At 40.4% G+C, this 20,461-nt stretch overlaps 1 protein-coding gene and 1 long non-coding RNA gene across 3 annotated transcripts in view; one reads left to right on the top strand and one right to left on the bottom strand.

Moving 5' to 3' along the window:
- Positions 1 to 19,551, bottom strand: part of LOC105605118 (zinc finger protein 705A-like) — a 101,299-nt gene extending 81,748 nt beyond the window's left edge. Inside the window, exons 1-2 of the mRNA XM_042241480.2 lie at positions 19,259 to 19,551; positions 19,019 to 19,143 (exon numbers count right to left, since the gene is read on the bottom strand). The gene's annotated coding sequence lies outside the window, so the exon portion shown is untranslated. The remainder of the gene's footprint in view (positions 1 to 19,018; positions 19,144 to 19,258) is intronic.
- LOC105605119 (uncharacterized) lies at positions 5,903 to 19,902 on the top strand. Of its 2 annotated transcripts, XR_009598683.1 has the most exons (3): positions 5,903 to 5,986; positions 6,705 to 7,073; positions 19,538 to 19,902. It is a non-coding gene; the product is annotated as an uncharacterized LOC105605119 (long non-coding RNA). The 2 variants fall into 2 exon arrangements; XR_001024753.3 differs by lacking the exon at positions 19,538 to 19,902 and having other exon boundaries at positions 6,705 to 7,180.
- The last annotated feature ends 559 nt before the right edge of the window (positions 19,903 to 20,461 follow it).

Here is a 20,461-nt window from a genome sequence, read left to right as displayed (position 1 = left end):
CATCAGTTCAGTTCAGTTCAGTTCATTTCAGTCGCTAAGTTGTGTCCAACTCTTTGTGACCCCATGAATCACAGCACGCCAGGCCTCCCTGTCCATCACCATCTCCCGGAGTTCACTCAGACTGACGTCCATTGAGTCCGTGATGCCATCCAGCCATCTTATCCTCGGCCGTCCCCTTCTCCTCCTGCCCCCAATCCCTCCCAGCATGAGTCTTTTCCAATGAGTCAACTCTTTGCATGAGGTGGCCAAAGTACTGGAGCTTCAGCTTTAGCATCATTCCTTCCAAAGAAATCCCAGGGTTGATCTTCTACAGAATGGACTGGTTGGATCTCCTTGCAGTCAAAGGGACTCTCAAGAGTCTTCTTCAACACCACAGGTCAAAAGCATCAATTCTTCGGTGCTCAGCCTTCTTCACAGTCCAACTCTCACATCCATACATGACCACAGGAAAAACCATACCCTTGACTAGACAGACTTTAGTCAGCAAAGTAGTGTCTCTGCTTTTGAATATACTATCTAGGTTGGTCATAACTTTTCTTCCAAGGAGTAAGTGTCTTTTAATTTCATGGCTGCAGCCACCATCTGCAGTGATTTTGGAGCCCCCAAAAATAAAGTCTGACACTGTTTCCACTGTTTCTCCATCTATTTCCCATGAAGTGATGGGACCAGATGCCATGATCTTCGTTTTCTGAATGTTGAGCTTTAAGCCAACTTTTTCGCTCTCCTCTTTCACTTTCATCAAGAGGCTTTTAGCTCCTCTTCACTTTCTGCCATAAGGGTGGTGTCATCTGCGTATCTGAGGTTACTGATATTTCTCCCGGCCATCTTGTTTCCAGCTTGTGTTTCTTCCAGTCCAGTGTTTCTCATGATGTACTCTGCACTGGCATACACCATGGGAAATTGTGTCAGCTATAGAATAGGAGGTGATAAGGCTGAAGGAGTAAAACATCTGGGCTCAGCAAAGCAGACTCTAACTCCTAATCCCATGTTATTATACCTTAACAAAATGCAAGTTAGCCATTACCGTTCCACTCAAGAAAAGACAAACCATGACACCTCGTGGCTAAAAGCCTCTTTCCATTTTTGACAGTTTTCAGTTTCCCAAACAGCTAAGAAGTCATAGCTTTTCTAGCAGAGTACACAGCATTAGATAAAAGAATTGGGAAAATATAATAAATATATACTATTAATAAATGATAAATGATAAATTGATAACTATGATAAGTTGGAATATACAATAATCATTGAAAATATAGGTTTAGCTTGCATACTAATGGAAGCGGTTTTCAAATAAAACTCATTAAGGTGGTTCTGGTTTCCCTTTTCTATAGAACTAACACAATATGATGCAGAGCTGACTAAAGTTAAATAAAGAAAATAAATTGGAAATGGGTGTTTTAAATTCTAGTAATGCATATAAATACAATGCATATAATAAATATGCATATGTAAACTGACAGCCTCAGATGTCTCATGCATCTTTATGACTCAACTAATAGAAATCATCAGCACAATGCCCGTAAGTGAAGTAGTCACCCTCCCCAACCATTTCTAAGCAATAGGTCTTTGGCTATAATTCAAAACAACAAAAGAAGAGGAGTAATTGTAATCGTTAACTCAGCCCAAAACATGTGTGCAATTGTGTCATAAATACATATGAACTCATCAAATTTACTCAGAATACTAGAGAAATAGAAAGGCTAACAATTGCCCCAAGCCCTCATGAGTTCCTCAGCTGGAATTAAGGCACTTTTGAATCCAAAATCATTATTTAGGAGAAATACTAAAGATGATCATTTTCTTATAGGAAAAAGGAAAAGAATAGCAAGTTCCAAGAGAGGGAAGGATAAATTGGGAGATTAGGACTGACATACACATACAACAAATAGATAGAAGGGATTAGATATGGTAGACAGAGTGCCTGAAGAACTATGGAGAGAGGTTCATAACTTTGTACAGGAGTCAGTGACCAAAAACATCCAAAAGAAAAGGAAATGCAAGAAGGCGAAATGGTTGTCTGAGGAGGTTTTACAAATAGATGAGGAAAGAAGAGACTTGAAAAGCAAGGGAGAAAGCAAAAGATAGACCCAACTGAATGCAGAGTTCCAGAGAATAACAAGGAGAGGTAAAAAGGACTTCTTAAATGAACAATGCAAAGTAGAGAAAAACAATAGAACGGGAAAGACTAGAGATCTCTTCAAGAAAACTGGACAGATCAAGGAAACATTTCATGCAAGGATGGGCACAGTAAAGGACAGAAACAATAAGGATCTAACAGAAGCAAGAGAGATTAAGAAGAGGTAGCAAGAATATATAGAACTATACAAAAAAGGTCTTAAGAATGTAGATAACCATGATGGTGTGGTCACTCACCTAGAGCCACACATTCTGGAGTGTGAAGTCAAGTAGGCCTTAGGAAGCATTACTACCAACAAAGCTTGCAGAGATGATGGAATTCCAGCTGAGCTATTTCAAATCCTAAAAGATGATTCTGTTAAGGTGCTACACTCAATATGTCAGCAAATTTGGAAAACTCAGCACTGGTCACAGGACTGGAAAAGGTCAGTTTTTATTCCAATCCCAAAGAAGGGCCATGTCAAACAATGTTCAAACCACCATACAATTACACTCATTTCCCATGCTAGTAAGATTATGCTCAAAATCCTTCAAGCTAGGCATCAACAGTATGTGAATTGAGAACTTTCAGATGTACCAGCTGGATTTAGAAAAGGCAGAGAAACCAGAGGTGAAATTGCCAACGTTTGTAAGATTATAGACAAAGCAAGGGAATTCCAGAAAAACATCTACTTCTGCTTCATTGACTATGCTTAAGCCTTTGACTGTGTGGATCGACAAACGGTGGGGAATTCTTAAAGAGATGGGAAGATCAGACAACCACCTGTCCCTGAGAATACTGTATGCAGGGCAAAAAAAAAAAAAACAATACCAACAGTTAGAACCCTACATGGAACAACTAACTGGTACAAAATTGGGAAAGGAGTAAGACAAGGCTGTAGATTTGAGAAAGCTAAGCCTTAGGAAGGTTGATAAGGAGTCCAGGGCCCTCAAGGAAGAAGGGGTCTGGAGCTCTCGAGGAGGAGAAAAGCGACAAATGGTTTCTTTCTATATTGCTTTGTCTTAGTCACATAAGACATTTTTTCTTAAACTCTGAGTTGTTATAACAACAATCTTTAAGACTAACTTTCTTTAAGCCCAGAGCTAATGATTACACAACAAAATAACTCATCTTGCTCAAGGATGTTTCTCCTTAAGCTCTGTACTAATGATTATATAACAGCAACGTATCTTGCTGGACATGAATCTTCTGACTAAGCTTGTATATTGTGGGAGTGAGCCTGGTAAAGTATAGAAGGCCTTGATAAGACTAGGAGTGGGGTACTCCCTCTTCTGATGTCTATGTCAGAAACTTTCTCTGTCCTTTTTCACTTTAATAAAACTCTGCTACACAAAAGCTCTTGAGTGATCAAGCCTGGTCCCTGGTCCCAAAGCTAAATCTTCTTCAGAGATCACAAATTTGACATTGTTTAGTGTATAGCTATCATATTGTCATCCTGTTTATTTAACTTATATGGAGAATGCATTATGTGAAATGCTGGGCTGGATGAATCACAGTCTGGAATCAAGATTGCTGGGAGAAATATCAACAGCTTCAGATATGTACATGATACTGCTCTCATGGCAGAAAGTGAAGAGGAAACAAAGAGCCTATAGACAAGGCTGAAAGAGGAGAGTGAAAAAGCTGGTTTAAAACTCAACATTCAAAAACTAAGATGATGACATGCAGTCCCATCACTTCATGGCAAATAAAAGGGGGAAAAGTGGAAGCAGTGACAGACTTTATTTTCTTGGGCTCCAAAATCACTGCAGATGGTGACTGCAGCCATGAAATTAAAAGACACTTGGTCCTTGGAAGAAAAGTTATGATCAACCTAGACAGCATATTAAAAACCAGAGACATCACTCTGCCCACAAAGGTCCATCTAGTCAAGCTATTGTTTTTCCAATAAATAGTAAATAGTTCCCATTTACTTATGAGAAAGTTGGACCATAAAGAAGACTGAGTGCCAAAGAACTAATGCTTTCAAACTGTTGTGTTGGAGAAGACTCTTGAGAGTCCCTTGGACTGGAAGATCAAACCAGTCAACCCTAAAGGAAATTGACCTTGAATATTCTTTCAAAGGACTGTTGCTGAACTCCAATACTTTGGCCACCTGATGTGAAGAGCCAACTCATTGGAAAAGACCCTGATGCTGGGAAAGAGTAAAGGCGAAAGGAGAAGTGGTGACAGAGAATGAGATGGTTAGATAACATCATCAACTAAATGGACATGAATTTGAGTAAATTCCAAAAGATAGTGAAGGACAGGAAAGCGTGGCATATTGCAGTCCATTGGGTCACAAAGAGTCAGACACAACTTACTGACTGAAGAACAACAGTATACACACAACTACGTATAAAACAGACAATCCATAAGGACCTGCTGTATACCACAGGAAACTCTACTCAATATTCTGTAAAACCTATAGATGAAAACTATCTTTAAAAAGTCACTCTTTCAGTCAGAATTACCTCAGAAATCTCCTACTTTTCATCATTTCCCACAGAAACCTCCTTCTTTCTGTCAGAATTCCATCAGAAACCTCCTCCTGTCTGTTACAATTCCTTCAGATCTGTCAGAATTCCATCAGAAACCTCCTTCTGTCTGTGAAAATTCCTTCAGAATCATCTTTCTTTCTGTCAGAATTCTCTCAAAAACATACATCTTTCTATCAATATTCCCTCAGAAACTGCTTTCTCTTTCTCAAAATATCCTCAGAAACATCCATCTTTCTGTCAGATTCCCCTCAGAAAACCTCTTTCAAAATTCCCTGAAAACCTTCTTTCTCTCAAAATATCCTCAGAATCTAATTTTTTGTCAGATTCCCCTCAGAAAACTTCTGTCAGAATTTCCTCAGAAACTTACTTTGTACTCTGAGGATTCTTCAGAAACATTCTTTTTTATGTCAGGGTTCTCCCACAAATCACATTCTTTCAGAACTTTCTCAGAAACCTCGTTCTTTCTGTTAAAATTGCATAGAAACCTCCTTCTTTTTCTCAGGAGGAGAAGGTCATAAATTCATCTTCCAAAGCCCCTCATTTGTGGAGGGAGTGACATCATCAGTAAGGAGACACCAGCATATTAAATACATCATCCAACTGTCTCTGATAAAGGAAAATGAGACACCTTCCTGAGTCATGAATTTGGTGGTTTTCAGACCGCAGTAAAGTATAAGCTGTGTTTGACCTGAGATGTCGCACTCCGTCACAGGCCAAGGACACAAGGGCAGGGTCTCCAGAATGCAGCCCACTTTTCCTCCCTTCCCACACCACTTAAAAGCTTATCCTGGTTCATAACAATTTCTGGTATCTCTGCAGGCTTAGGGCGAGACCCAGCCCCAGTTTACACCTGGATTCTGAATATACCAGCCTTGGACTGGACTGATGTGGCTCCTAGCAGCCCTCAGACTCTCCCAGGACTTTAGGAAGAAGGTAAAAGCTTAGAAGGACCACAGTGGGCACAGGCGAGCTTCCAGCTATACGCCCCAGGACAGCATCCAGGAGTGGGCAGGTCTTTCCCGTCGCAGACAGCCAGACATGAGCCAGCCCTACAGGAGCACCCAGAGCTCAGAGGCATCAAAACAGCCCTGTGCTTTGAGGTTTGTAATTAACTCCTGTGGGGGATGGGCGTGGTCTGCTTTGTAAGCAATCTTGGCATGAAGCATCAGGAAATACGTCATATTGTCATCACTGTAATATTACAGGAATTGCCGCTGCTGAATGCTTCTCCCTATGGCTGTGGACCTGGAGCCTTTATAAAGTGAGTGAGCACACCGTCCTGTCCAGTCTCAGCTGGGAAGCCAGCCAGCCATGAGGCTCTACTACCTTCTCTTTGCGTTGCTCTTCTTGTTCTTGCTGCCTGTTCCAGGTAAGATGCGCTGGGAAACGAGAGGGATGAACAGATAGAGAATTTATCATTCAGAGTCAGCCCTCTCCATTCTTCTGGGGCTTTTAGACAAAGTAAATTTATTGTCCAGGAACTAGACATCACCAATTTGTTTTTTTTCTGACAAGACCATTAAAAATCTGAAAGTAGCTGTCTCCATCTCTTCCGATTAGTCAATCAGCTCACAAACCACCCCTTCATGGGAGGATTGTTATACCTGTTCATGAGACAGGAAGAAAGTGATGTAAAACTTAAATGCTAACAGAAAAAATGGGCTTAATCTGAGGACAGACACACAGATTCCCTTTTTTTAGCTTAGTGGTTGGAGGTAGAGTCTCTTGGCCTCTTAAGGGCCCAAAGAACTGTTGCAGCCCTTGCCTCCTAGGTGTCCCTTTGTAGTGCTGTGGTTAATAATTTAGCATTATTTAATAATTTATGTTACTTAGTGTTATTTAATATTTAAAATGTTATTGAATAATAATATTACATATTATTTAATAATATTAAATAACAAAGTGTTATTTAATATCTAATAACAAAATTTTATTTAATAATAGTAAAAATGTTGTTTAATAATTTAAAGTTATGCCATTAGGTCACTGTTTTGATGAAGTATGTACCAGATGGTGACCTGATGTACTATGTTCATGGCTTGTACCCAAATAACATGTGTACTTAGACATTATTTGTACTTAAACAGCTTATGTACTTAAACATCATGAAGAATGGGAGCATCATGAAAACATCCACCAAGAAAGGGGAAAAGCATCAACAGTAGATAAAGATCAGGAACAGTAGGGTTTGGGGAATACTGTTTTTCTCCTTTGATCTGACCAATCAAAGGGCCAATCAGGTTTTTTTCCATTTCCCTCATGTGCAAACTCTTTGAACTCCTTTGAGAACAAAGAACTTTGTAAGTTATAAAATGGCACACACCCAGACTCACGGCGTGGTCCCCCCCATGCATGGATGTTTGTAGTGGACGGTGCTCCCACTGGGACCCTGGTGTGCTGACCACGGCGACTGCCCAGCTGCTGCAAGCCGGATGAAGGTGCTTTCCTCTGGATGGGTGAGATTCATCTGCTAAGTGCTATTGTAAATTCACTTCTTTCCTTTCGCTTTGATCCTTGATCTGTACTAGCCTAAGTACTTTAATAAATCGGTTTCTGTTACCAACCTGTGGACTACATCTTAAACTCTTTAAAAGAATCACTGAAGCAAAGCAAAACGTTTTCGGCATAGTCAGCATGTTTCGAGATGCTATTGCTTTTTCATGGGAAAGTTGATCCTATTCCAGGATGGGAAGATCCTTCTTTTAGCAGTTTAGCTCAGCAATGAGAAAGGGAGCTGGACTATGTGAAAATTGGGACACTGTAATGTGGTGTGCTGAGCCGCTGGACATGTTGGGACAGCTTCCCATGGTTAACTTCAAGAAAAGTAAGGAACAGATTCTTTTTTGGAAGACAAGGTTGGTGTTTGTTCATGGCTTATAGGAAAATACATACTAGGAAGGCAGAAGTGGAAACTGAAAAGGTACAAATAGAAAAAGAAATGCTGGATTTACAAAGCCACATGGCTATGTTGCAATGTCAAAATTGAGTCTTACCTGATCAAGTTTCTAGATACCAGACAGTGTCAGAGAAAGCAGCAGTGCATGTGGCTAAATACAAATTATCTTCACCGCAAGGGGCGAGTCAATCAACTCAAGGTACAGGTTGTCTTGGCCCATGCCTGCCCTGATTGGGACCCTGCTACCTGGGACGGCGATATCTGGGATAATGAGGAGGATGATGAATACATGGATGACGATGATAGTGTAGAAAAGTCAAAAGAAGGAGCACTTTGTCAGGCACAACTGGCTTTACGTGGAAAGATGGAGCAAAGAGGGGGCCATGCTCCTACGACTAAAATTATATATAAGGATTATACAAAAGAGATAAATGATATACCATTCCATAGCATGCAACAGGCCGGAGAGCCGCTTGTAGCCTGGCTGGTCCAACTATCTGAAACAGGGGGTCATGGAATAGTTCCAGATGACCAAGACTGTATTAAATTTATCCCTATATTCCATGACCCACAAGTTCAACAAGCCTTTGGTGATTAGAATATTAATCATCGGCAGGGACCTGTAGCTTTGCTACAATTATGTGCTGCGGGACATGGAATTAAATACCCTACTCTTGGCTCTTGGCCAGCCTGCACCAAATCTTGGTATATACTACGGGAGTGTATACAAAGATTGAAGGAAGAGGGTATGAAAATTTCTCTATATGATAGACAGGGACCAGCTACTATACATGATACTGCTTTGGATGCAAGTAGCTGTAACCAAATTATTAAAACTGCTCCAGCTGCATGTAAGAACATTATTGTGATTTTATTGCTCTCTGGTGGAGAAGGCAATGGCACCCACTCCAGTACTCTTGCCTGGAAAATTCCACGGACGGAAGATCCTAGTGGGCTTTAGTCCATGGGGTTGCGAAGAGTCAGACACAACTGAGCGACTTCACTTTCACACTTTGGAGAAGGAAATGGAAACCCACTCCAGTGTTCTTGCCTGGAGAATCCCAGGGATGGAGGAGCCTGGTGGGCGGCTGTCTATGGGGTCGCACAGAGTCAGACACGACTGAAGCGACTCAGCAGCAAAAGCAGCATTGTTCTCTGAAACTGGAAGCCCAATTCAGGAAGTTATTGAGAAAGTGCAGCAATTAGGAGATCTGGGAGAATGGGAAACTCCCAAAGCAAAAGGTAATGGTGGAAATAATGGCAGTGGCAAGCACCAAATGTCAGGAAAGATATGTTTACTGCACTGTTGAAAGCTGGAGTGTCTTTTGCAGAAATTGATGGAAAAACAGCTGTGGCATTATGGCAGAAGTATAAAGCTCTGCGCTTAGTTGCTCTGTCGTGTCCAACTCTTTGCAACCCCATGGACTGTAACCCACCAAGCTCCTGTTTCCATGGAGATTCTCCAGGCAAGAATACTGGAGTGCCATGCCCTCCTCCAGAGGATCTTCCTAACCCAGGGATCAAACCCAGGTCTCCTGCATTACAGGTGGATTCTTTACTGCCTGAACCACCAGGAAGCATAAAGAGAAAGGCCTTCATATCCAAAAGGCTGAAGTAGAAACTAAAGATCTTGGTAACAATAATCCCATTTTCCCAGGTCATTTCTCCTCTTGCTTCTTCTGTTATATTCAGATTTGTTGCTCAAACGAAGGGAAGGCCAAGCCCTGGAGTTTTCCAAGTCAGATTGGTTACTAAAGACATCTGCCCACATGTGCAAATTCAGATATTTTGGGAAAATGGATCTAAAACAATTACTAAAGTATTAGTTGATACTGGGGTGGAGGTGGAAATCCAAAGATCTTTAAGGAGCAGACAGTTATTATTTCAGGATTAGGAGGAAAAGAATCTAAAGCTGTACAAACCTCATTATACATGAAAACTGGCTATTTACCTAAGAGAGAATATCAAGTTATGATAGTTCCCATTCCGGAATACATAACTGGAATAGATATTTTAAAGGGGCTCACTTTAAACCTAGATGATGGAAAATACCAATTTTGTGTGCACATGATTAAACTAGTAGTTCCAGTGGTAGTGGGAAAATTGTTGGAGCCTCCAGTGACCATCCCAGAAACTACTGAGGTGGTCACACAAAAGCAGTACTGTATTCCAGAGAGGGGAAAAAAGAAATTACTAATACTATTAAAGAATATGTTGATGCAGGAGTTTTAATTCCTACTCGAATGGAATGAAATAATCCTGTATGGCCTGTCAGGAAATCGGATGGATCTTGGAGGGTGACAGTAGACTATAGAGAACTTAACAAACATACTAGGCTTTTAACTTCAGCCATCCCTGATGTTGTTAACTTGAATAAGTGCAGAAACATGCTGGTACTTGGTATGCTGTCATAGATTTAGCTAATGCTTTCTTTATTGATCCCAAACAGTGGGATCAGTTTGTCTTCATGTGGCAGGGGCGACAGTATACCTTTACTACACTACCCCAAAGATATATTCATAGCCCTACAATTTATCATGGTATTGCTGCTAAGCATTTGGATGAGATGGCTCTACCTACAGGAATGCAGATTACTCATTATATTGATGATAATCTCTTTGAAGGATCTGATGAAGAACAAGTGAGGACTCAGCTGGATGTAATTATCCAGCCCATAAAAATGAAAGGATGGGAAATAAATCCTGAGAAAATTCAAAGGCCAAGACAATCAGTAAAATTTTTAGGAATAATTTGGAACAAAGGAAAACAAGAAATACTCCCTAAAGGCAAGCAGAAAATTTTGGAGCTTGTTCCTCCCCACCCTAAGAAACAGTCCCAAAAGTTTATAGGATCATTTGGCTTTTGGAGGCATCATATTCTTCATCTCAGGCAGATATTACAATCTCTTTATAAAGTAGTCAGGAAGAAATATAATTTCAAATAGGGAGAGGCACAGAATTTGGCTTTTGAACAAGCTAAAATAGCCATTCAAACTGCTTTGGATTTATGGCCTATTAGAGAAGGCCCCTTGCCTGGAGAATCTCAGGGACGGGGAAGCCTGGTGGGCTGCTGTCTATGGGGTCGCACAGAGTCAGACACGACTGAAGCAACTTAGCAGCAGCAGCAGCAGAGAAGGCCCTATGAAAGTACAGGTGTCTATGGATGAGAATTATGCAAACTGGAGTCTATGGCTAAAACAAGAAGGGGAAAGAATGCTTCTAGGATGTTGGTTACAAAAACTTCCTAATGTCAGCACTCCTTTTGAAAAACAATTGGTAGCCTGCTATTGGGCATTAATTGACAGAGAGGACATGACTTTATATCATGAAGTACAATTAAGGCCAAATATTCCTATTATTACTTGGGTTATGAGTACCCCCAAAACTCACTGAATTGGTTATGCTCAAGACTCTAGAATAATTAAATGAACATGGTATACTCAAGACCAGGCAAAACCTGGGCCATCTGGCCTTCTGTTATTACATGAATGAGTGTTTGACTGTTCTGATGAAGAATCTTCCCAATTACAATATCAAAAACCAACAGAAAAATCACCCATAAAACAGGAAATAGAATATTAACTGTTAACTAAGGAACAAAAGCATCATGCATGGTTTACACATGGTTCTACTAAATATGCGGAGGCAACCCAACGTTGGAAAGCTGTGTCTTATAATCCCGCAACTCAAAGAGTAATGACCACTGAAGGGGAAGGGGAAAGTAGTCAATATGCTGAGTTATTTGTAGTTTTCCAAGTGTTGTGGGCAGAAGATTTTAAAGAATGTCATATCTATGCAGATGCATGGTCAGTAACTAATGGTCTTACAACCTGGATGCCTCAGTGGAGAAAACATAACTGGGAACTTGGATCTAAACACATATAGGGAAAGGAATTGTGGCAAGATACTCGGGAAATATGTTCACAGACTAATGTTTCAGTTTTTCCTGTAGATGCACATGTACCTGAGATAACAGAAGAAGGAAAATATAACAGGGAACCCGACCACTTGGCTGAAATCAACAATGCATCCATTGTCCCTGATTCTGAACTGGAAGGATTAGCATTATGGGCTTATCAGAAAGCCAGACATCTCCATCTCCATTCTTGCCTCCTTTGTCAAAGATAAGGTGTCCATAGCTGTGTGGATTTATCTCTGGGCTTTCTATTTTGTTCCATTGATCTATATTTCTGTCTTTGTGCCAGTACTATACTGTCTTGATGATTGTGGCTTTGTAGTAGAGCCTGAAGTCAGGCAGGTTGATTCCTCCAATTCCATTCTTCTTTCTCAATATTGCTTTGGCTATTCGAGGTTTTTTGTATTTCCATACAAATTGTGAAATTATTTGTTCCAGCTCTGTGAAAAATACCACTGGTAGCTTGATAGGGATTGCATTGAATCTATAGATTGCTTGGGGTAGTATTCTCGTTTTCACTATATTGATTCTTCTGATCCATGAACATGGTATATTTCTCCATCTATTTGTGTCCTCTTTGATTTTTTTCACCAGTGTTTTATAGTTCTTTATATATAGGTCTTTTGTTTCTTTAGATAGATATATTCCTAAGTATTATATTCTTTTCGTTTCAATGGTGGAATGGAATTGTTTCCTTAATTTCTCTTTTTTTTTTTCTTCTCATTGTTAGTGTATAGGAATGCAAGGGATTTCTGTGTGTTGATTTTATATCCTGCAAATTTACTATATTCATTGATTAGCTCTAGTAATTTTCTGGTGGAGTCTTTAGGGTTCTCTATGTAGAGGATCATGTCATCTGCAAACAGTTAGAGTTTTACTTCTTCTTTTCCAGTTTGGATTTCTTTTATTTCTTTTTCTGCTCTGATTGCTGTGGCAAAAATCTTCAAGAACTGTGTTGAATAGTAGTGGTGAAAGTGGGCACCCTTGTCTTGTTCCTGACTTTAGGAGAAATGTTTTCAATTTTCCACCATTGAGGATAATGTTTGCTGTGGGTTTGTCATATATAGCTTTTATTATGTTGAGGTATGTTCCTTCCATTTCTGCTTTCTGTAGGGTTTTTATCATAAATGGATGTTGAATTTTGTCAAAGGCTTTCTATTCATCTATTGAGATTATCATATGATTTTTATTTTTCAATTTGTTAATGTGGTGTATTACATTGATTGATTTGCAGATATTGAAGAATTCTTGCATCCCTGGGATAAAGCCCACTTGGTCATGGTGCATGATCTTTTTAATATGTTTTTGGATTCTGATTGCTAGAATTTTGTTACGGATTTTTGCATCTGTGTTCATCAGTGATGGCCTGTTCAGTTCAATTCAGTTCACTCAGTCATGTCCAACTCTTCAGATCAGGTGACCAAAGTATTGGAGTTTCAGCCTCAGCATTAGTCCTTCCAATGAACACTCAGGACTCGTCTCCTTTAGGATGGATTGGCCTGTAGTTTTATTTTTTTGTGGCATCTTTGTCAGGTTTTGGTATTAGGGTGATGGTGGCCTCATAGAATGAGTTTGGAAGTTTACCTTCTTCTGCAATTTTCTGGAAGAATTTGAGTAGGATAGGTGTTAGCTCCTCTCTAAATTTTTGGTAGAATTCAGCTGTGAAGCCGTCTGGTCCTGGGCTTTTGTTTGTTGGAAGATTTCTGATTATAGTTTCAATTTCCATGCTTGTGATGGGTCTGCTAAGATTTTCTATTTCTTCCTGGTTCAATCTCTTTAATAAGTGGTGCTGGGAAAACTGGTCAACCACTTGTAAAAGAATGACACAAGAACACTTTCTAACACCATACACAAAAATAAACTCAAAATGGATTAAAGATCTAAATGTAAGACCAGATACTATAAAACTCCTAGAGGACAACATAGGCAAAACACTCTCTGACATACATCACAGCAGGATCCTCTATGATCCACCTCCCAGAATATTGGAAATAAAAGCAAAGCTAAACAAATGGGACCTAATTAAACTTAAAAGCTTCTGCACAACAAAGGAAACTCTAAGCAAGGTAAAAAGACAGCCTTCAGAATGGGAGAAAATAATAGCAAATGAAGCAACGGACAAAGAATTAATCTCAAAAATATATAAGCAACTCCTGAAGCTCAATTCCATAAAAATAAACAACCCAACGAAAACATGGGGCAAAGAACTAAACAGACAGTTCTCCAAAGAAGACATACAGATGGCTCACAAACACATGAAAAGATGTTTAACATCACTCATTATCAGAGAAATGCAAATCAAAACCACAATGAGATACCATTTCACGCCAGTCAGAATGGCTGCAATCCAAAAGTCTATAAGCAATAAATGCTGCAGAGGGTATGGAGAAAAGGGAACCCTCTTACATTGTTGGTGGGAATGCAAACTAGTGCAGCCACTATGGAGAAGAGTATGGAGATTCCTTAAAAAACTGGAAATAGAGCTGCCTTATGATCCAGCAATCCCACTGCTGGGCATACACACCGAGGAAACCAGAATCGAAAGAGACACATGTACCCCAATGTTCATCACAGCACTGTTTATAATAGCCAGGACATGGAAGCAACCTAGATGTCCATCAGCAGATGAATGGATGAGAAAGCTGTGGTACATATACACAATGGAGTATTCCTCAGCCATTAAAAAGAATACATACGAATCAGTTCTAATGAGGTGGATGAAACTGGAGCCTATTATACAGAGTGAAGTAACCCAGAAAGCAAAACACCAATACAGTATACTAACACATATATATATGGAATTCAGAAAGATGGTAACAATAACCCTGTATGTGAGACAGCAAAAGAGACACAGATGTATAGAACAGTCTTTTGGACTCTATGGGAGAGGGCGAGGGTGGAATGGTTTGGGAGAATGGCATCGAAACATGTATATTATCATATGTGAAACAAATCGTCAGTCCAGGTTCAATGCATGATACAGGGTACTCAGGGCTGCTGCACTGGGATGACCCAGAGGGATGGGATGGGGAGGGGGGTGGGAGGCGAGTTCAGGATGGGGAACACATGTACACCCATGGCAGACTCATGTCAATGTATGACAAAACCAATACAATATTGTAAAGTAAAAAATAAATAAATAAATACAACTGAGAAGGAAAAAAAAGTTAGATGCCGGGAGCCAGCGTGAGGAATCCCACCCGTGGCAAAGGTCATGAGGAAGGAAGCCTGACAAAACGCAAAGGCGGGGAGCAGGCTTCAGGGGTTCCCCCTGGAATTTCCTGAACATCTACCCCCAGAAACCAGAGTTGGCCTGATTTTATTGTAATGTTCTTTTCCACTCTTCTGACACTCTCTGGAAAAAGTTAACTTACGGCTTCAGTCTTTTGCATTTGAAAAGAGTGTTTCAGCTTAAACCCCTCTGATGGTTCTCTAACTTGCCTTACCCGGACTTTTACAACTACCCATGTGATTGTTACAGCCACCCCCCCCCCCCAACTGTGAGAGGCACAGGAAGCCTAAAACATAAAGCCTTTCAAAGAGTTAAAAGTTATTAGAGTAGTGCTGGTATAGGATTTCATTATTGGGCCAATGCTTGTTGCTAAGTTCCCATATCTTTTATCCACTGTACACCTGGGAGCACATTCGTTAACATAGTTAGAATGTAAGAAAAAAGAAGTATAGCCTTGAAACTGACCACATTGGACTTTTGAGCTAATTGGTTCTTTGTTGTAACTTACTGCACCTTTGCTTCGTGGAAATGTAACTTTGTTTGATACTTTCTGAGGTTGACATAGATTAGAAATATAACGAAAAAACACTTCCAGGCAAAATAAGTTTTCTGGTTGAGCAGCCTTTATCAAAAGAGGGTCTTAAAATGTTTCACAAGCCTCCAAGGCCAGAAGATAATGTACACAACATCATTTGTGGGAAAGGTATAAAAGTCCTTTAAAAAAATAAAGTTATTGGGGCCTCGCTCACTGAATTCCCATCTGGGGCGTGGAGGCTTGCCATGTCTACTTACTTGCCCTGGCTTCTAAGACCCACGCGAAAGGGAACCCAAGGCAGGGCACCCTCCACTATTCAAATGGGCACCAGTGGCCTAACGTAGATGGTGCAAAACTCTTGACTCGAGATTTTATTAGTTCTCCACATAAACCAAGTTATTCAGCCTCTTATCTCCACTAATTTTTCCTACTACACTATTCTTTCCTAATCTAATCTTATATTTCTAATTAAATAAATCTCTCTTCGCCAACTCCGTCCACCCTTCGAATTCCCTGGATCCACTGGGGCTGGACCACGGCAGTTAGACAGAAAAAAAAAAAAAAGAAGGCCAGACATCTTGGTGAAAAGGCTACATACAGAGGAGGGGGCAAAATCATGGTATTCCTACAACACAAGATCTAATAAAAATGGTAATAGCTCATGGTCCAATACATCAGCATCTAACCAAGTGCCCCCTTCCTCAAAGATTAACTAGACAGTTACAACGAGGAACATTACCTGGCCAGATATGGCAGACTGACTATACTGGACCTCTACCAGTTAGTCAGGAATGCCAATAGGTATGTACAATAGTAGATACTTATTCTGGATATCTGGTTGGTTGTGCTTACAAACACACAAATCAGCAAAATATGATTAAAACTCTAGAAATTATTACTCCATACTATGGTACCCCAGTTCAGATTCAAAGTGAAAATGGATCATACTTTATAGTTAAGTTAATTAAAACCCATGCCCAGACAAGCAATATAGAATGGATTTATCATATCCCTTATTATCCCCAAGCAGCTGGTTTAATTGAACGGATGAATAGACTTTTAAAACAACAGTTATTAAAGTTAGGAGTAGGAGAATATAAACAATGGAAAGATAATTTATTTGAAGCCTTGCAACAATTAAATAATAGACCTATTGGACAAAGTGAAACCCTCTTGATGAGAATGATGAGTCCTAATCTTAGTTTATCTGTGGCCCTTATTTCAAGATGGGGTATAACCTTAGTGTATTAGGAAATGCAACCAGGAGCTATGAAATCTTTTAAAGCCTCTCCTGAAGCAGCTGGATTGGATCTATATTCTCTTGAACAGACTCATTTAAATCCCTCAGATACTAAAGTGCTTCCTACAGGAATTGGAATTAAATTAACTCCGAAACTTCTTGACTTGATTAAAAGCCATTCTAGCCTGGCCATTAAAGGTATACAAGTCTTGGGAGGAGTAATAGACAATGATTATCAAGGGGAAATTAAGGTTATTTTACAAAATGGGGGGACCACCTGGTGTTAACTGCTGCTCCAGACCAGATTGCACAATTATTCATTTTGCCCTATTTACATTTAGAGTTATCTATTGGAATGTCCCTCGCCTTGCAAACCCTCCGGGGAGACAAAGCGTTTTGGATCCTCTAATCTAACATGTCCTGGGGCTAAAATATGGTTTAAGTTACCCAATATGAATAAACCAGAACCAGCTGAAGCTATAGCCCAAGGCCCAAAAATGTAAATGTTGCTAAGACTACGGGAATGGAAACACCTAACCATATCCCTTTACAATATTGCTATGCTCAAGAACCTTAAAATATATATAATGTTTATCACAGAAACTGGCCTAATAGATCTTTTCCTGAGAACCTTTGTCGCTTGGACATAGGCCGACCCACAGGACAGTGTCTCCCTCTCTTGGGCCTGCTTCTATGCAAACTTCCAGAGCCAGTCATACTGTTGGGCCTGTAGAGATCTATCACCATCCTCCACTCATGGACTGCCTTGGTGGGTGTCACTCTTAAATGGACCTGACTTTTAAGAAGTATGTCATTTTATTCAAGAAAATCAAAATCAAACCAGAAGTTAAATGTCCTTACTATGACTTGTTAACTTGGTGTAATAATACTGATGGATTAGGATACAATTTGCATTTTGATTATGATCAAGCAAAAAGAGTTGCCTGTGACTATTATATGAAAGAAAGGACCAATGCTAGCCATACACATAGAGAAACCAAAGCTACCCTACAAATATGCCAAATTTGGGACCAATATAAGTGGGTAACTTCAGAAAAGGGGCAATTGATCAAGGCAGCCCCCATTTGCTGGGAACAAAATAATCATACCAAACTGTATCCTAATAGTACTAAATCTCTAGCATTCCTACCAACATCTTGTGTAACATCTTGATTAAATTTGTGTAATCAAACAGGAGCAGTGAATCATATGAATTCATCAGATTCAGTCATATGGCCAGGGACTGATTGGATAAACAACCCAGGCATGTGATTTTAGCCCCAAATGGAACTCATTGGATATGTGGGGTTAATCTTTGGCCCTCGTTACCCACAGGATGGACTGGAAGATGTACCCTGGGTCTGTATTTGCACGTGGTCAAATTTTAAATGAATTACCACACACCCCAGGCAATTTCCCTATAGCACAGGCAAGATAGGCATGATCTGTGTTCCAGAAGTATGGCTACTTAGCTACAATATTTGTGCCATCAGTTGGCACCATTGACATAATGCTCATAGTAAAACCTTGACTAATTTTACAAAACAAGCTTTAATGTGCAAAGCCATACTTCAGAATAGAATGGCATTATATACATAAACAGCAGCGCAGTAAACTTGTGCCATAATTCACACAGAATGTTGTGTGTTCATCCTTGATCATAGTGCTAATATGTCAGATTATCTTCAACATATGAAGGAAGTGATCAATAAGTTAAACAACCCTAATGTGTCTATATGGGACTCTTTGCTGTCATGGTTTTCCTCACCTTCACATTGGATAATGCATGCTTTGGTTTTTCTAATCATACTTACTGTCTTGTTAATTGTATGTTGTTGTGCTATGCAATGTTTATCAAGTCACATGCACAGTTACTGTTAATGCTTACAGTTACTATAATACTTGACTCCCTCGTAACTTGTAACAGGAGGGTCAAATGTAGTGCAATGGCTAGTAATTTCATGTTACTGTACCATTCAGTCACCATTTTGATGAAGCATGTACCAGATGGTGACCTGATGTACTGTGTTCATTGCTTGTACCCAAACAACATGTGTACTTAGACATTCAGTTCAGTTCAGTTCAGTCACTCAGTTGTGTCCGACTCTCTGCGACCCCATGAATTGCAGCACGCCAGGCCTCCCTGTCCCTCACCATCTCTTGGAGTTCACTCAGACTCACGTCCATCGAGTCAGTGATGCCATCCAGCCATCTCATCCTCTGCCGTCCCCTTTTCCTCCTGCCCGCAATCCCGTCCAGCATCAGAGTCTTTTCCAATGAGTCAACTCTTCACATGAGGTGGCCAAAGTACTTAGACATTACTTGTACTTAAACATCTTATGTACTTAAACATCACGAAGAATGGGAGCATCATGAAAACATCCACCAAGAAAGGGGAAAAGCATCAACAGTAGATAAAGATCAGGAACAGTAGGGTTTGGGGAATACTGTTTTTCCCCTTTGATCTGGCCAATCAAAGGGCCAATCAGGTTTTTTTTTTTTTTTTTCCCATTTCCCTCATGTGCAAACTCTTTGAACTCCTTTGAGAACAAAAAACTTTGTAAGTTGTAAAATGGCACATACCCAGACTCACGGCGAGGTCCCCCCCATGCATGGACACTTGTAGTGGATGGTGCTCCCACTGGGACTCTGGTGCGCTGACCACAGCGACTGCCCAGCTGCTGCAAGCCAGATGAAGGTGCTTTCCCCTGGACGGGTGAGATTCATCTGCTAAGTGCTATTGTAAATTCACTTCTTTCCTTTTGCTTTGATCCTTGATCTGTACTAGGCTCAATACATAATAAATCGGTTTCTGTTACCAACCTGTGGACTACATCTTGAATTCTTTAAAAGAATCACTGAAGCAAAGCAAAACAGTTGAAGAAGTGGCTACCATGATCACACTGCCTTTGAGGCTGAGCTGTGTTCACAGACATGTTGTTAGTTGCTAGCCTCACCTTCTCCTTTACTTCTGATGGTATAGAAAAGAAAAAAGAAATAAAAGAAAGGCACCAGATAACTTATTAGAGGGATTCCAAAAGCCCTAGACTTGTACCACGGCCTTCCTAAACCCTTCCCGTGTGCTCCGTTTCTTTCCTGCAGGCAATGGCGGAATCACGAGCAGGTTACACAAGTATTATTGCTTAATGAGAAGCGGCCGGTGTGCTCTGATTGGCTGCCTTCAAAAGGAGAAACAGATAGGCCGCTGTTCCCTATGTGGCTGAAAATGCTGCCGGAAGAAGAAATGAAAACTCCAGAAACACAAGGAGAATGTCGCAAAGCATGAAAATGCTTCCTTGAAGACTCCAGAAGCCAAATCAAATTAAAGACTTTTTACCAAAAATTAGAAGCTTGATTATTATCATTATTATTTTTTAGCATTGTTTATTGTGCTAGTTGTTACCAAAAAGGCAACTTAGTGTTAATGACTCACCTTTAATTCAAATAAAGTATAATTCCTAGTGAAGCCACAAGAGGGTCCAAACTGATGTTCCAAAGATTGTCAGATTTTACTCCTCTTTCGCAGCTTTCACCCCCCAGTGACACTGGACCGCTTGTTCTTTCTGAAACACTTCCTTTGCCTTCTGTCACCCATCTGAGCTTCGCAGTCTGTCCATCTGTCATAGCATCTCCCCACCAAATCCGTCTCTGAAACTTCAGGGCATCCCTGAGGGTCTTCCCAGGTCCTTCTGAGCACTTTATGGCTCAGAGACACGGGGAACCTGGCTCCTCCTCGACCCTGCCCTCAGCTTTCCTCTCACTCTTGCCTCTGTTCTGACTGACCTCAGGCCTGGATGAAATCTCTCCTCCAGCTATGTCTCCAAACCCATCTCTCAGGGGCACCTCAAATTCTACCTCCTTCTTAAAAACACAGCTGGTTTCGCCAACAAGTATGATCTTTCCTTTTAAAAGGGTTCTGACCTGAGTGCTCCATCTATGAGTCCCGCTTGATTTTTACATTCACTCAGTTCAGGTCAGTTCAGTTCATTACATTCATTACATTTGCATATTTCCAATCTCCGTATG

The sequence above is a fragment of the Ovis aries genome, chromosome 26, assembly GCF_016772045.2.
Source record: "Ovis aries strain OAR_USU_Benz2616 breed Rambouillet chromosome 26, ARS-UI_Ramb_v3.0, whole genome shotgun sequence".
Taxonomy (NCBI): domain Eukaryota; kingdom Metazoa; phylum Chordata; class Mammalia; order Artiodactyla; family Bovidae; genus Ovis; species Ovis aries.
Note: the sequence above shows the minus strand (reverse complement) of the source record. Positions and strands in the feature narration are given on the sequence as shown.